Consider the following 17,037-nt stretch of genomic DNA (forward strand, 5'->3'; position numbering starts at 1 on the left):
CTGGCCTTACATTTAGGTCTTTAATCCATTTTGAGCTTATTTTTGTGTATGGTGTTAGGGAGTGATCTAATCTCATACTTTTACATGTAGCTGTCCAGTTTTCCCAGCACCACTTATTGAATAGGCTGTCCTTTCTCCACTGTACATTTCTGCCTCCTTTGTCAAAGAAAAGGCGACCATATGTGCGTGGGTTTATCTCTGGGCTTTCTATCCTGTTCCATTGATCTATATTTCTGTTTTTGTGCCAGTACCATACCGGCTTGATTACTGTAGCTTTGTAGTATAGTCTGAAGTCAGGAAGCCTGATTCCTCCAGCTCCATTTTTCGTTCTCAAGATTGCTTTGGCTATTCGGGGTCTTTTGTGTTTCCATACAAATTGTGAAATTTTTTGTTCTAGTTCTGTGAAAAATGCCAGTGGTAGTTTCATAGGGATTGCATTGAATCTGTAGATTGCTTTGGGTAGTAGAGTCATTTTCACAATGTTGATTCTTCCAATCCAAGAACATGGTATATCTCTCCATCTATTTGTATCATCTTTAATTTCTTTCATCAGTGTCTTATAATTTTCTGCATACAGGTCTTTTGTCTCCTTAGGTAGGTTTATTCCTAGGTATTTTATTCTTTTTGTTGCAATGGTAAATGGGAGTGTTTTCTTGATTTCACTTTCAGATTTTTCATCCTTAGTGTATAGGAATGCCACAGATTTCTGTGCATTAATTTTGTATCCTGCTACTTTACCAAATTCATTGATTAGCTCTAGTAGTTTTCTGGTAGCATCTTTAGGATTCTCTATGTATAGTATCATGTCATCTGCAAACAGTGACAGCTTTACTTCTTCTTTTCCGATTTGGATTCCTTTTATTTCCTTTTCTTCTCTGATTGCTGTGGCTAAAACTTCCAAAACTATGTTGAATAAGAGTGGTGAGAGTGGGCAACCTTGTCTTGTTCCTGATCTTAGTGGAAATGCTTTCAGTTTTTCACCATTGAGGACGATGTTGGCTGTGGGTTTGTCATATATGGCCTTTATTATGTTGAGGAAAGTTCCCTCTATGCCTACTTTCTGCAGTGTTTTTATCATAAATGGGTGTTGAATTTTGTCAAAAGCTTTCTCTGCATCTATTGAGATGATCATATGGTTTTTCTCCTTCAATTTGTTAATATGGTGTATCACGTTGATTGATTTGCATATGTTGAAGAATCCTTGCATCCCTGGATAAATTCCACTTGATCATGGTGTATGATCCTTTTAATGTGTTGTTGGATTTTGTTTGCTAGTATTCTGGTGAGGGTTTTTACATCCCTATCCATGAGCCATATTGGTCTGTAATTTTCTTTTTCTGTAGTATCTTTGTCTGGTTTTGGTGTCAGGGTGATGGTGGCCTCATAGAATGAGTTTGGGAGTGTTCCTTCCTCCGCAATTTTTTTGAAGAGTTTGAGAAGGATGGGTGTTAGTTCTTCTCTAAATGTTTGATAGAATTCACCTGTGAAGCCATCCGGTCCTGGACTTTTGTTTGTTGGAAGATTTTTAATCACAGTTTCAATTTCATTACTTGTGATTGGTCTGTTCATATTTCCTGTTTCTTCTTGGTTCAGTCTTGGAAGGTTATACCTTTCTAAGAGTTTGTCCATTTCTTCCATGTTGTCCATTTTATTGGCATAGAGCTGCTTGTAGTCGTGTCTTAGGATGCTTTGCATTTCTGTGGTGCTATTGTAACTTCTCCTTTTTCATTTCTAATTCTATTGATTTGAGTCTTCTCCCTTTTTTTCTGGATGAGTCTGGCTAATGGTTTATCAATTTTGTTTATCTTCTCAAAGAACCAGCTTTTAGTTTTATTGATCTTTGCTATTGTTATTTTGTTTCAATTTCATTTATTTCTGCTCTGATCTTTATGATTTCTTTCCTTCTGCTAACTTTGGGTTTTGTTTGTTCTTCTTTCTCTAGTTCCTTTAGGAGTAAGGTTAGATTGTTTATTTGAGATTTTTCTTGTTTCTTAAGGTAGGCTTGTATAGCTATAAATTTCCCTTTTAGAATTGCTTTTGCTGCATCCCATAGGTTTTGGATCGTCGGGTTTTCATTGTCATTTGTCTCTAGGTATTTTTTGATTTCCTCTTTGATTTCTTCAGTGATCTCTTTGTTATTTAGTAACGTATTGTTTAGCCTCCATGTGTTTGTGTTTTTTACGTTTTTTTCCCTGTAATTCATTTCTAATCTCATGGCGTTGTGGTCAGAAAAGATGCTTGATATGATTTCATTTTTCTTAAATTTACTGAGGCTTGATTTATGACCCAAGATGTGATCTATCCTGTAGAATGTTCTGTGCACACTTGAGAAGAAAGTGTAATGTGCTTTTTTTGGATGGAATGTCCTATAAATATCAATTAAATCTATCTGGTCTTTTGTGTCATTTAAAGCTTCTGTTTCCTTATTTATTTTCATTTTGGATGATCTGTCCATTGGTGTAAGTGAGGGTTAAAATCCCCCACTATTTTCGTGTTACTATCGATTTCCTTTTTTATAGCTGTTAGGAGTTGCCTTATGTATTGAGGTGCTCCTATGTTGGGTGCATATATATTTATAATTGTTATATCTTCTTCTTGGATTGCTCCCTTGCTCATTATGTAGTGTCCTTCTTTATGTCTTGTTATAGTCTTTATTTTGAAGTCTATTTTATCTGATATGAGTATTGCTATTCCAGCTTTCTTTTGATTTCCATTTGCTTGGAATATCTGTTTCCATCCCCTCAGTTTCAGTCTGTATGTGTCCCTAGGTCTGAAGTGGGTCTCTTGTAGACAGCATGTATATGGGTCTTGTTTTTGTATCCATTCAGCAAGCCTGTGTCTTTTGGTTGGAGCATTTAATTCATTCACGTTTAAGGTAATTATCAATATGTATTTTCCTATGACCATTTTCTTAATTGTTTTGGGTTGATTTTTGTAGGGCCTTTTCTTCTCTTGTGTTTCCCACTTAGAGAAGTTCCTTTAGCATTTGTTGTAGAGCTGGTTTGGTGGTGCTGTATTCTCTTAGCTTTTGCTTGTCTCTAAAGCTTTTGATTTCTCCATCGAATCTGAATGAGATCCTTGCTGGGTAGAGTAATCTTGGCTATAGTTTCTTCCCTTTCATCACTTTAAGTATATCATGCCACTGCCTTCTGGTTTGTAGCGTTTCTGCTGAGAAATCAGCTGTTAACCTTATGGGAGTTCCCTTGTATGTTATTTGTCATTTTTCCCTTGCTGCTTTCAGTAATTTTTCTTTGTCTTTAATTTTTGCCAATTTCATTACCATGTGTCCTGGCGTGTTTCTCCTTGGGTTTATCCTGTATGGGACTTGCTGCCCTTCTTGAACTTTGATGGCTATTTCCTTTCCCATGTTAGGGAAGTTTTTGACTATAATCTCTTCAAATATGTTCTCTGGTCCTTTCTCTCTCTCTTCTCTTTCTGGGAACCCTATACTGCAAATGTTGTTGCGTTTAATGTTGTCCCAGAGGTCTCTTAGGCTGTCTTCATTTCTTTTCATTCTTTTTTCTGTATTCTGTTCCGCAGCAGTGAATTCCACCATTTTGTCTTCCAGGTCACTTATCCATTCTTCTGCCTCAGTTATTCTGCTGTTGATTCCTTCTAGTGTAGTTTTCATTTCAGTTATTGTATTGTTCATCTCTGTTTGTTTGTTCTTTAATTCTTCTAGGTCTTTGTTAAACATTTGTTGCATCTTCTCGATCTTTGCCTCCATTCTTTCTCCGAGGTCCTGGATCATCTTCACTATCATTATTCTGAATTCTTTTTCTGGAAGGTTGCCTATCTCCACTTCATTTAGTTGTTTTTCTGGGGTTTTATCTTGTTCCTTCATCTGGTACATAGCCCTCTGCCTTTTCATCTTGTGTGTCTTTCTGTGAATGTGGTTTTTGTTCCACAGGCTGCAGGATTGTAGTTCTTCTTGCTTCTGCTGTCTGCCCTCTGGTGGATCTATATTGGATTATAGTTGATTAACAGTGTTGTGTTAGTTTCAACTGTACAACAAAATGATTCAGTTATACATGTACATGTATCTATTCTTTTTCAAATATTTTTCCCATTTAGGTTATTACAGAATATTGAGCAGAGTTCCCTGTGCTGTATAGCAGGTCCCTGTTTGTTTTTTATTTTAAATATAGCAGTGTGTACATATAAATACCAAAGTCCCAATCTATCACTGCATCCCTTTCCTCCAGTAACCATAAGTTCCTTCTCAAAGTCTGTGAGTCTGTTTCTGTTTTGTAAATAAGTTCATTTGTATCACTTTTTTAAGATTCCACATATAAGCAATATTATATGATATTTGTCTTTCTTTGTCTGACTTACTTCACTTAGTATGATAGTCTCCAGGTCCATCCATGTTGCTGCAAATGCCATTATTTCACTGTTTTTGATGGCTGAATAATATTCCATTGTATACATGTACCACATTTTCTTTATCCATTCATCTGTCAATGGATATTTAGATTGCTTCTGCAGTGAACATTGGGGTACATGTATCCTTTCAAACCATGTTTTTCTCTAGATATATGCCCAGCAGTGGGATTGCTGGACCATATGGTAGCTCTGTTTTTAGTTTCTCAAGGAACCTCCATACTGTTCTCCATAGTGACTGTACGAATTTACATTCCCACCAGCAGTGTAGGAGGGTTCCCTTTTCTCCACATCCTCTCCAGCATTTGTTATTTGTAGACGTTTTGGTGATGGCCATTCTCACTGGTGTGAGGTGATATGTCATTGTAGTTTTGATTTGCATTTCTCTAATAATTAGTGATGTTGAGCATCTTTTCATGTGCCTCTCAGCCATCTGTATGTCTTCTTTGGAGAGATGTCTTTTTACATCTTCTGCAAATTTTTTGATTGAGTTGTTTGGTTTTTTTTGATATTGACCCGCATACACTGTTTGTAAATTTTGGAGACCAATCCCGTGTCGGTCGCATTGTTTGCAAATATTTTCTCCCATTCTCTGGGTTGTCTCTTCATTTTGTTTATGGTTTCTTTTGCTGTGCAAAAGCTTTTTAGTATGATTAGGTCCCATTTTTTAAATATTTAATTAATTTATTTTTTATGTTTGGGTGCGTGGGGTCTTTATTTCTGCACGTGGGCTTTCTCCAGTTACGGCATGCAGGGGCTACTCTTCGTTGTGGTGCATGGGCTTCTCGTTGCAGTGGCTTCTCTTGTTGCAGAGCATGGGCTCTAGAGTGCAGGCTCAGTAGTTGTGGCACACGGGCTTAGTTGCTCTGCAGCATGTGGGATCTTCCCGGACCAGGGATGGAACCTGTGTCCCTTGCATTGGCAGGCGGATTCTTAACCACTGCGCCACCAGGGAAATCCCAGGTCCCATTTGTTTATTTTTGGTTTTGTTCCCATTAGTCTAGGAGATGGATCGAAAGAGATATTGCCGTGATTTATGTCAAAGAGTGATCTGCCTATGTTTTCCTCTCAGAGTTTTATAGTATCCAGTCATACATTTAGGTGTTTAATCCATGTTAAGTTTATTTCTGTGTATGGTGTAGGGAGTGTCCTAATTTCGTTCTTTTACATGCAGCTGTCCAGTTTTCCCAGGGCCATTTATTGAAGAGACTGTCTTTCCTTCATAGTATAGTCTTGCCTTCTTTGTTGTAGATTAATTGACCATAGGTGCGTGGCTTTATTTCTGGGCTTTCTATCCTGTTCCATCGATCTATATTTCTGTTTTAGTGCTAGTACCATACTGTTTTGGTGACTGTAGCTTTGTAGTATAGTCTCAAGTCAGGGAGCCTGATTCCTCCAGCTCCATTTTCTTTCTCAAGATTGCTTTGGCTATTCAGAGTCTTTTGTGTCTCTGTACAAATTTTAAGATTTTTTTGTTCTATTTCTGTGAAAAATGCCATTGATAATTTTTTTAAAGGCTACTGGATGACTTTATTTAAAAAAATATATGTATTAATTTGGCTGTGCTGGGTCTTAGTTGCAGCATGTGGCATCTTCTTTGTGTCATGTTGGATCTTTTTAAGTTGCGGCATGCAGGATCTTTTAGTTGCAGCATATGGGATCCTAGTTGAAGCATGCGGGATCTAATTCCCTGACCAGGGATCGAACCCGGGCCCCCTGCATTGAGAGCATGCAGTCTTAACCACTGGACCACCACGGAAGTCCTGCCATTGGTAATTTGATAGGGATTGCATTGAATCTGTAGATTGCCTTGGGTAGTATAGTCATTTTGACAATATTGATTCTTCTAATCCAAGAACATCTGATCTTTTGTTGTCAGTGTGTAGAAATGAACAGATTTCTGTGTTATAATTTTGTATCCTGCAACTTTACTGAATTCATTGATGAGCTCTAGTAGTTTTCTGGTAGCATCTTTAGGATCTTCTACGTATAGTATCATGTCATCTGCAAACAGTGACATTTTTACTTCTTCTTTTCCAATTTGCATTCCTTGTATTTCTTTTTCTTCTCTGATTGCCGTGGCTAGGACTTTCAAAACTGTGTTGAATAAAACTGGTGAGAGTGTACATCCTTGTCTTGTTCCTGATCTTAAAGGAAATGCTTTCAGTTTTTCACTGTTGAGTATGATGTGAGTTGTAGGTTTGTCATATATGACCTTAATTATGTTGAGGTATGTTCCCTGTACGCCCACTTTCTGGAGAGTTTTTATCATAAATTGGTGTTGAATTTAGTCAAAAGCTCTTTCTGCATCTATTGAGATGATTATATGGTTTTTATTCTTCAATTTGTTGATGTGGTGTATCACATTGATTGATTTGCAGATATTGAAAAATCCTTGCATCCCTGGGATAAATCCCACTTGATCATGGTGTATGATCATTTTAATGTATTGTTGGGTTTGGATTGCTAGTATTTTGTTGAGGATTTTTGCATCTGTGTTCATCAGTGATATTGGCCTATAATTTTTTTTGTGGTATCTTTGTCTGGTTTTGGTATCCGGCTGATGGTGGCCTCATAGAATGAGTTTGGGAGTATTCCTTCCTCTGCTATTTTTTGGAATAGTTTTAGAAGGATAGGTGCTAACGCGCCTCTAAATGTTTGATAGAATTCACCTGTGAAGTCATCTGGTCCTGGACTTTTGTTTGTTGGGAGTTTTTTAATCACAGTTTAAATTTAGTACTTGTGATTGGTCTCTTTATATTTTCTGTTTCTTCCTGGTTCAGTCTTGGGAGATTGTACCTTTCTAAGAATTTGTCCATTTCTTCCAGGTTGTCCATTTTATTAATGTATAGTAGCTTGTAGTAGTCTCTTGTGATCCTTTGTATTTCTTTGGTGTCCGTTGTAACTTCTCCTTTTTCACTTCTAATTTTATTGATTTGAGCCCTCTCCTTTTTTCTTGATGAGTCTGGCCACAGGTTTATAAATTTTGTTTATCTTTTCAAAGAGCCATCTTTTAGTTTCATCAATCTTTTCTATTGTTTTCTTCATTTCTATTTCATTTATTTATGCTCTGATATTTATGGTTTCATTGTTTCTGCTAACTTTGGGTTTTGTTTGTTCTTTCTCTAGTTGCTTTAGGTGTAAGGTTAGGTTGTTTATTTGTGATTTTTCTTGTTTCCTGAGATAAGATTGTATTGCTAGAAACTTCCCTCTTAGAACTGCTTTTGCTGCATCCCATAGGTTTTGGATCGTCGTGTTTTCATTGTCATTTGTTTCTAGGTATTCTTTGATTTCCTCTTTGATTTCTTCAGTGTTCTCTTGGTTATTTAGTAGTGTATTTTTTAGCCTCCATGTGTTTGTATTTTTTACAGTTTTTTTTCTTGTAGTTGATTTCTAATCTCATTGCATTGTGGTCAGAAAAGATGCTTGATATGATTTCAATATTCTTAATTTTGCCAAGGTTTGCCTTGTGGCCCAACATGTGATCAATCCTGGAGAATGTTCCATGTGCACTTGAGAAGAATGTGTATTCTGTTGCTTTTGGATAGAATGCTCTATAAATAGCAATGAAGTCTGTCTGGTCTGATGTGTCATTTAAGGCCTGCGTTTCCTTATTGATTTTCTCCCTGGATGATCTGTCCATTGATAAAAGTGGGGTGTTAACGTCCCCCGCTATTATTGTGTTACTGTCGATTTCTTCTTTTATGGCTGTTAGTATTTGCCTTATATATTGAGGTGCTCCTATGTTGGGTGCATATATATTTACGATTGTTAAGTCTTCTTCTTGGATTGATCCCTTGATGATTATGTAGTGTCTTTCTTTGTCTCTTGGTACAGTCTTTAAAGTCTATTTTGTCTGAGATGAGTATTGCTACTCCAGCTTTCTTCTGATTTCCATTTGCATGGAATACCTTTTTGCATCCTCTCAGTTTCAGTCTGTATGTGTCCCTAGATCTGAAGTGGATCTCTTGTATACAGCATATATATAGGTCTTGTTTTTTGTATCCATTTAGCCATCTATGTCTTTTGGTTAGAGCATTTAATCTGTTTATGTTTAAGATAAGTATTATTATGTATGTTCTTATTACCATTTTGTTAACTGTTTTGGATTTGTTTTTGTAGGTCTTTTTTCTTCCCTTCCTGTTTTGTTCCCTCCTCTTGTGATTTGATGACTAACTTTAGTGTTGTGTTTGGATTCCTTTTTCTTCTTTGTGTGTGTATCTATTGTAGATTTTCAGTTTGCAGTTACCATGAGGTTTTGCTATAGTAGCAGTCTCTACATAAACAAGATTGTTGTTGTTGTTTAAAAATTTATTTATTTATTTTTGGCTGCATTGGGTCTTTGTTGCTGTGCACAGGCTTTCTCTAGTTATGGCGAGCAGGGGCTACTCTTCGTTGCGGTGCGCGGGCTTCTCATTGTGGTGGCTTCTCGTTGCAGAGCATGGGTTCTAGGTGTGCAGGCTTCAGTAGCTGTGGCACGCGTGCTCTAGAGTGCAGGCTCAGTAGTTGTGGTGCACGGGCTTAGTTGCTCCATGGCATGTGGGATCTTCCCGGACCAGGGCTTGAACCCGTGTCCCCTGGATTGGCAGGCAGATTCTTAACCACTGCACCACCAGGGAAGCCCAACAAGATCGTTTTAAGTTGCTGGTCTTTTAATGTCAAATACATTTCCAATATCCTGCATTTGTGCTCTCCTCTTCTCACGATTGCTGGTTTTGATATTATATTTGTTCATAAATGATTTCCTACCTTTACTGTATGTTTGCCTTTACCAGTGAGCTTTTCCATTTGTAATTTTCTTGTTTCTAGTTGTGGCCTTTTCGTCTTAGAGAAATTCCTTTAGCATTTCTTGCAAAGCTGATCTGGTGATGTTGAATTCTCTTAGGTTTTGCTTGTCTGTAAAGCTTTTGATTTCTCCATCGAATCTGAATGAGAGCCTTGCTGGGTAGAGTATTCTCGGTTGTAAGTTCTTCCCTTTCATCACTTTAAATATATTGTGCTGCTCCCTTCTGGCCTGCAGAGTTTCTGCTGAGAAATCAGCTGATAACCTTATGGGAGTTCCCTTGTATGTTGTTATTTGTTGCTTTTCCCCACTTCATTCACTGCTTGTTTGCCTTGTTTCTGTGAGGGTGTCCAATGTAATTTTTATCCTCGCTCCTCTATAGGTAAGGTGTATTTTTGTTTTCTGCGTTTTTTTTGGCCACGTGGCACGTGGGATCCTACTTCCCCAGCCAGGGATTGAAACTGTGCCCCCAGCAGTGGTAGTGTGGACATCTAACCAGTGGACAGCCAGGGAATTCCTGTTTTTGTTTTGTTTTTTTTAACCCTCTGGCTTCTTTTGAATGATTGAGAAGAAATTGTAGATGGATATTTTTGTGGATGAATATATTACTGCTAGAATGAGACAGTGTTTAACATTGCTTTTATTCCTCTTTTTCTTTGTTACAGATGTAAGTGCTAAAATATTTTGTTCACAGAAATATTTAGATGGAAATGGAAGAAGTTTGTTACAGAGATACCACTCAGTCTTTGAACTCATAAGTTATTTGTCAAATATCACAAAAATAATTTATCATTGTCATCAAAATAATTTTAATGGTCTATCAAGTGATAATTTGTTAAGATCCTCTTTCAAATTTGTTGTTAGGCAGTGGATTAGAAATGATGTGACCTGGAAAAAGATTTGCTTCCAAGCTATTAGAATAATTTGCTTTTTCCCTTTCTAGGCAGTATAACACAAAGGCTTTACCAAGACTTATCAAATGACTCTTAATTATAACCCTTACACTGTTACTTAAAAGCAACCTATTCAACCAGATATACTCAGAAAGGGTTGAGGAAATAGAAATATTGGTAATTTCATTACACCATTGCCAATCCAATAATTTTTGATAAAATGCATTTATCATTTGCTTAGAAACTTAAAAACACACACACACACATACACATACACACACCTTGGGGCTGCAGTTTTAGCAAATTTGCAGAAAATACCATCTAACTTAATTGGCAAAACCAGTCCTCATTGTCAAACCCACGAAAACCCTAGAAACTAAGACAAAGTCTTTTCAGTTCAAATGTATTAATTATTTCAAGAAGCTTTATAAAAACCATTGAGAAATGAATTATAGAATCCATTGTATAAAAAAGAATCAGTCAAAAAAAAAGAAAAAGAATCAGTCAAGATTAAAATGATGTAGATCTAATATAACAAGTTACAAAGAAGATAAAAAGTTACAAAAATAAATCAATATCCTTAATTTATAGTAATACAATATAATTTATACATAAAATTATATGATATTTATAAGAAAAGGAGTATGATTTTTAAAGACATGTTATTCCTTGTCTAAATATTGGTATATGTGTGTGTCAAACTCTGGTGTTTGGCTTTGGGGAATAATTAAATAAAATCCAATGTAAAAATCAGAAATAACTTATCTTTGTTAGATACCCTGGGTATCTATTAAAAGGTTAGTTTAAGTTAGGTTATATCTAACCCTTTATTAGATACTTTTCCTATGTACTTGAGGATAGAAAAGGGCATATACTACCAAAAAGTAATTTGGCATAGATCTTTTATTCTCTGTTATGAGGAGGTAGGAAATAATAAACATTTAGAAGATGAAATGGGAGAAAGATTATCTGTAAATGGAATAAATATGATGTGAGTTGATACAATAGATATTTAACTTCCTTTTTAAATAATATATATGAAGCCTGAGAAAAAAGCTTGTAAATATTTTATCCATGTGTTTATTCCAATGTACTTTGAAACATTTGACAATTCCAGAAAAATATTCCAGTTGTATTTCTAAGAAGCAGCAGTACCAGCCTATACAGCTTTGATTTATTGAAGTGATTTTGAAGTGAGTAGCGGAAAAAATGCTATGCCTTAACTACAAGGGAAAAGGCATTTTTAGGATTCAGTATAAGCATTGAGAAGAGCTGGAAAAATGCTTACCCTTAACTACATGAAAAAGCAATTCTTACCATTCAGTATTTCTTTCCAGTGCTCCTTTTGCTTTGAATTCGTGGGCCTTATCCCTCAAGATCCTTGCATCCTTTGATAATAGTTGGGAGAAGGTAGAGGCAAAGTTGTTCAGTAAAAATTTGCATTATTCCTCACTCTACCACATTTAGTTTCTAACTTTCAACTTCACCTGTAACAGAAAGGTATGCAAGAAGGAGAAAGACAGGAAGCTTTTATAGGTTCATAGTTCTTTGAATAGTCATTAAACGAAGTTTCCATTTGGTTTGACCTCAGGATTTAATTCCCTGCCCCTAGCAATGCAGGTAGTAAGGTTTGCATGATGCTTTCTTTTGTGAAGTAGAGTAAGGTTGGTTTTGGACACAGAGGCTTTCTCCGACCCATTAATTTTAGGAAGGGGTACCCTTGGAAGCTGAGGATCTGGAAATCAATTCCTTTAAAACTACCAGTGCTTGGATACCTCTTGAAAAGCCTTTACGTATCCCCAAGGGTATGTGTACCCTAGTTTGAAGAGTACCTTAGACTATCTTTCTTGAGTTTGACAAAACAGCTTAATGGCAGAAAATTCTATAGGGAGGAAATTTAGAGAGTCCTTTAAAATAGGTATTCTGTGTTGTCGGTTGAAAGGCTAGCTCTTAATATTATGTATATAGTTAGCAAATAAAATGGTTATAGTGAGTTGAAAGAACCTGCTATATTAATTGTGGGCCCCCTTACATCTGCAGGTAGGTTTGTTGTAGGAATTTCCTCGGGTGGAGCAAGGGCTTTGCTCATGAAATCACTCTGGCCGGGGCAAGTGCACAGACAGGTACAGTTGAAATACTTAGTATTTGGCAGAAATAATGGATTCAAAGACCAGAACTTGTGATAACTGGAGGTACTACAGTCTACTTCCCAACCTTAGGCAGTAACGGCTACCACAAACTACCATGATTTTTGCACTATGATTATAATACCTGCATTTTTAATTTTTAAGCATGTAGTCAGTAATAATTTGAAAATTTTTTATGCAAACTTCTGTGGGCATTATTTTAGTGAATTGAAACTATCCAGTTGTAATGCCTCTTTTTTCTCCATTTTATTTTAAAAGCTCATGTCATTTAAAAACAAGACAAGAAATTAAAATTTATTGAATAGATCAGAGATTTTTTCCTGGAAATTTTTTTTTAAGGGTATGAGTCACCACATACTCACTTCTGCCTCACAGGAGGGGAATAAAAAGATAACAGCCATAGAAATACTATTCCCACTATAGTAGACATGAATAGTACTCTGTAAATGTGGGCTTATGCTCTATTGTGTCTTAATTGAAATTAAATATTCCCCTAAGACTCCATTTTGCCTGACTGGTGGGAGATTCAGTCTCGGTCCTTGTTGGGGTCCCTTCGCCTCCCCAGAGTCAAACAAGATTCTAAAATGTTTACAGAAACAGGAGAGGGGCTTGCAGTCCCCAGCCCAGCACCGTTTTTGCACTGCCCTCGTCAACTGAGCCCACAGAATTGCTAGGAAGGAGCAAATCCACTGTTTCTGTGGAAGGTGAGGCCCCGGCGGTCTGTGCCCAGGTGAACCCCAGTGTCCTCACCCCTCCTGAGGCCCTGCTGGTGGGACCCTCCCCCCGACCTTTGACCTCTTCCTCCTGTGGAGGAATCTTCTGTCTGTCTTCTTCCTTACGGAATTCCCCCAAGTTGGGAAAACGGCCGCCAGAAAGACAGGTTGTCTACCAGCAGCTTGAACTTCACAGCTTCTGCGGGCGAGTTTGTACCGAGAAGCCGGGCATGCGCATGAAGTGGGGACAGGGAAAAGACAGAGCCCAAAACACAAATGAATAAATATCTCCACAAATGGTCTTAGGTCACGAGTACTATTAATAAGTAGCAGACGTTTCTGAGCATGACTCTCTGCTCACACAGATGATCAAGTTTAATTCTCCAAACTTCGCCATGTGCTAAAGACAGACAACTGAGGCTTAAAGAGTTTGAGTAACTTTCCTGGTAATAAGTAGCAGAGCTGGGATTCGAACCAAGTCTGCTGGGCTCAAAATTCATCCCCTATGTTATATTTTCTCTCCCACGGGGTATTAGTAATAATTCATCTTGAGCACAGTGAGCTGCCAGCATAGGTTAGCTACAGCGGGAGCTCCCAGACAGCTCAGTGAATTCATCCACGGAACACCATGGCTCAGAGTTCTCCATCTGGTTAGGGTGCATTTGCCAAGACTGGGGAACAACAGTGCTGCTTTGGGCGCAATTACTGTTTAGACAATAACTGGTCAGCATGTTCAGCTGCTTCTTGAGGTCACTCCTGGGAGATGAAGATAGGACCCCATGTCGGCATAAACAGGTTGGTTGTTTTCTTTCTGCTCTGTCAAGAGGCCATTATCTCCGTCATCTCGAAGTTACACCAAATTGCTCAGGTGCAGGTTCAAAAGTGGGGGGAGGATATGGTTCGGCCTAGTTTTCTGTTGTTTAAAATAGAAAATTGATGGATCTGAAATCCATTTTTTGCTTAATACAATTCTTGAGGTACTATTTTAATAAAATCCTTTAGTCTTTTAAAAACGTCAAGTCTTTTAAGAACATTTCAAAAGCCATAGATCAATTTTTTAATTGTATAGGTTGGCCCATAAATAATTCTTATTTATGAAGTCAAAACCAATGCATTCAGTGAATCAATACATAACATGGTCATTATGGCCCTACTAACCACCACCCACCCACCGAGCTGGGCATGATGGGTGATTCACACACAGGCTGGGCTCTTTACTCAAGATGTTCATAATATGCTTTAGGGGCTTTCAAATGTTGTATGCCTCAGAATCATCCCTGAAGCTTGTCAAAAATAGAGCTGCCTGGACCCCGCTCCAGACCTACTGTCTTAGTCTGTTCGGGCTGCTAGAACAAGATACCACAGACTGGGTAGCTCAAAGCAACAGAAGTCTATTTCTCATCATTCTGGAGGCTGAGAAGTCTAAGATCAGAGTGCTAACATGGTCTTCTGGTGAGGGCCAGCTTACTGATTCATAGCTGGCACCTTTTCACTGTTTTCTTACATGGTGAGAGGGGCTAGGGAGCTCTCTGGGGCCTCCTTCTAAAGGCACTAATCCCATTTATGAGGGTTCCACCCTTATGACCTAAGTATCTCCCAAAGGCCCACCTCCTAATGTCATCATCTTTGGGAGTTAAGATTTCAACATATGCATTTTGGGGGGACACATTTAGACCATAGCACCCATTGAATCAAAACCTTGAGTGGAGCCTGGGCATCTTTAACAAGCTCCTTAGGTGGTTCTAATACTTACCAAGGTTTTTGAGCCTGCCGTGTGGTGGATGGTGTTTTGGTAATGTAAGACACTACAATGTTTTCTGTGTTGTATTGCATTCTACACATGTCTATACATCATCACAGGAAGTATGTATAGGAGATATATAGACATACACGTGTATCGAGAGACACAGTAGTCTTTTATTTGCATGTATGTTGAAATGTACCTGCAGGTAAATATATACCTTTTATCTTAAATCCTAGTAAACCTTTATTGAGCGTCTGTGTGTATCAAGCATTGTTAATTCATTCAACAAGTAGTTGTTAAGAGCCTACTATGGGCCATCAGAAAATAAAACAGACAAAAGTCCCTGTCCTCAGGGAGCTATATTTTAATAGAGAAACACCAACAACAAACGAATAAGACAGTTATATGATGATGAGCACCATAGCAAGAAGTTAGGAGGGGTGGGGCCTGCCAGTGGTGGGGGCGGATCCCAATTTAGAATAGGGTGGTTGGGGAAGCCTTGAGGGAGGAGAGGGAGTGAGCACGATGGATATTTGGAGCACAACTGGTCCAGGTTTGCGGAACAGGAAGTGCAAAGCCCTGATCTCAGTAGGAGTATTCCTGGTGGTTTCAGGAAATGAGGAGGCCGGGGGCTGGGACACAATAGGAGATGCAGTCAGAGAGGCAAGGAATGGGCTGAGGGAGATGTGGATCTTGTAGGGGCCTGTAGGCTTCTGGAGGAGTTTGGCTTTTACTCTGAGGGAGATGGGAAGGGTTCGGATCCTGGGGATGATGTCATCTGGCAGGTTTTAATGGGATCATTCTGGCCAATGAGAACAGGCTGCTGGGGGTTGTGGGGAGGCTGGAATCCAGTGACCAGTTAGGGGGCCACTGTAGTAATCCAGGGTAGAGACGGTGAATGGGCTGGGAAGGGAGCAGTGAAGGTGGCGAGAGGAATGTGGCTTCCGGTGCGCTGTGAAGGAGCCAGCAGTTTTGCTGACGGTTTGGTTGCAGAGGGTGTGAGGGCTGCAGTCGGAGGGTTTCCGAGGATGCTGGGTGTAACCGTTGGTTGTACTTACTCTCTGGCCAGGTTTGTTTCTGGATGTGGGTCATGATTTGGTTCCATCAAAATGACTGTGTTTTTGTTTTTTTATAAATTTATTTTATTTATTATTTTTGGCTGTGTTGGGTCTTCGTTGCTGTGTGCGGGGCTTTCTCTAGTTGTGGCGAGCGAGGGCTACTCTTCATTGTGGTGCGCAGGCTTCTTAGTGCGGTGGCTTCTCGTTGCGGAGCACGGGCTCTAGGTGCGTGGGCTTCAGTAGATGCAGCGCGTGGGCTCAGTAGTTGTGGCTCGCAGGCTCTAGAGTGCGGGCTCAGTAGTTGTGGCACACGGGCTTAGTTGCTCTGTGGGATCTTCCTGGACCAGGGCTCGAACCCGTGTCCCCTGCATTGGCAGGCAGATTCTTAACCACTGTGCCACCAGGGAAGCCCTGTATTTTTGTTTTTAAAACGTATCCTGTACACTTAACATTTGTAAGGTTACTGTATGTACATAATACCTTAAAGGAAAAAAACCTCATCTTCAGGAGTGGTCAGGGTAGTCTGACTGACTGCAGTAAGACCCTGACGGGGATATTGGTAAACAGGGACTGTAGCCACAATGACGTCTCTTCCTGACATGTAGAAAAGCTGCTTTTGCCAACAAAAATATATTCTGGATATGATAATGAATAATATTTATTGCTCACTTTATTTCAAAGCACTTCTACATAAATCCTCAAAAAATCCTTTCTAAGGCTGATAGTGGAGGATAGTTCCATCCCCATTTGAGGATTCAGGAACTCGAGACCTAGAGAAGATGGCATGTGGGAAGGATGAACTCTGCTAGATCAGATCTTCTATTTCGTGACCTTCTCCTCTTGATCGTGTGGCCCAATGTGTAGTGACTGGACCTCATTCCAGGGAACAGAAGTGCGTGTGTGTGTGCGTGTGTGTGTGTGCGCACGTGCGTGCATGTGAATCACACTTGGGTTACTAAGTACAGTGATGTGTTAAAGGAATTGGAACTGACTGTTCTTACGTTCTGTAACTCAGGCCTCTTGGTCCTCGTTCTGCCTTCTCTGTCTGTTCATTTGGTCATTTTATTTCTGGATAGTAACGTTCCCTGAAGGGTGAGATAGGGAAATAAGAAGATGTGAAAGTCACATTAGGTAGCGTGGAGAATAATTTTAATAAAAGTCACAGTGGAGAATGCAGTTGTAATTAACACTAAAATGAAATTCTCAATTGCCAGGGGATTTCAGCTTGCTTCACTTTCCTGATCCTTCGTTCCCGTAAAAAAAAAAAAACGAACAAAAAAACCCCCCTGAGTTTGATTATGTCACACACCTAGCAA

At 38.8% G+C, this 17,037-nt stretch overlaps 1 protein-coding gene across 2 annotated transcripts in view; it reads left to right on the forward strand.

The window, feature by feature from the left end:
• Window positions 1-17,037, forward strand: part of PCYT1B (phosphate cytidylyltransferase 1B, choline) — a 142,400-nt gene that overhangs the window by 69,120 nt on the left and 56,243 nt on the right. The gene's annotated exons all lie outside the window — the stretch shown is intronic.

The sequence above is a fragment of the Delphinus delphis genome, chromosome X (genome assembly GCF_949987515.2).
Source record: "Delphinus delphis chromosome X, mDelDel1.2, whole genome shotgun sequence".
In the NCBI taxonomy this organism is placed as follows: domain Eukaryota; kingdom Metazoa; phylum Chordata; class Mammalia; order Artiodactyla; family Delphinidae; genus Delphinus; species Delphinus delphis.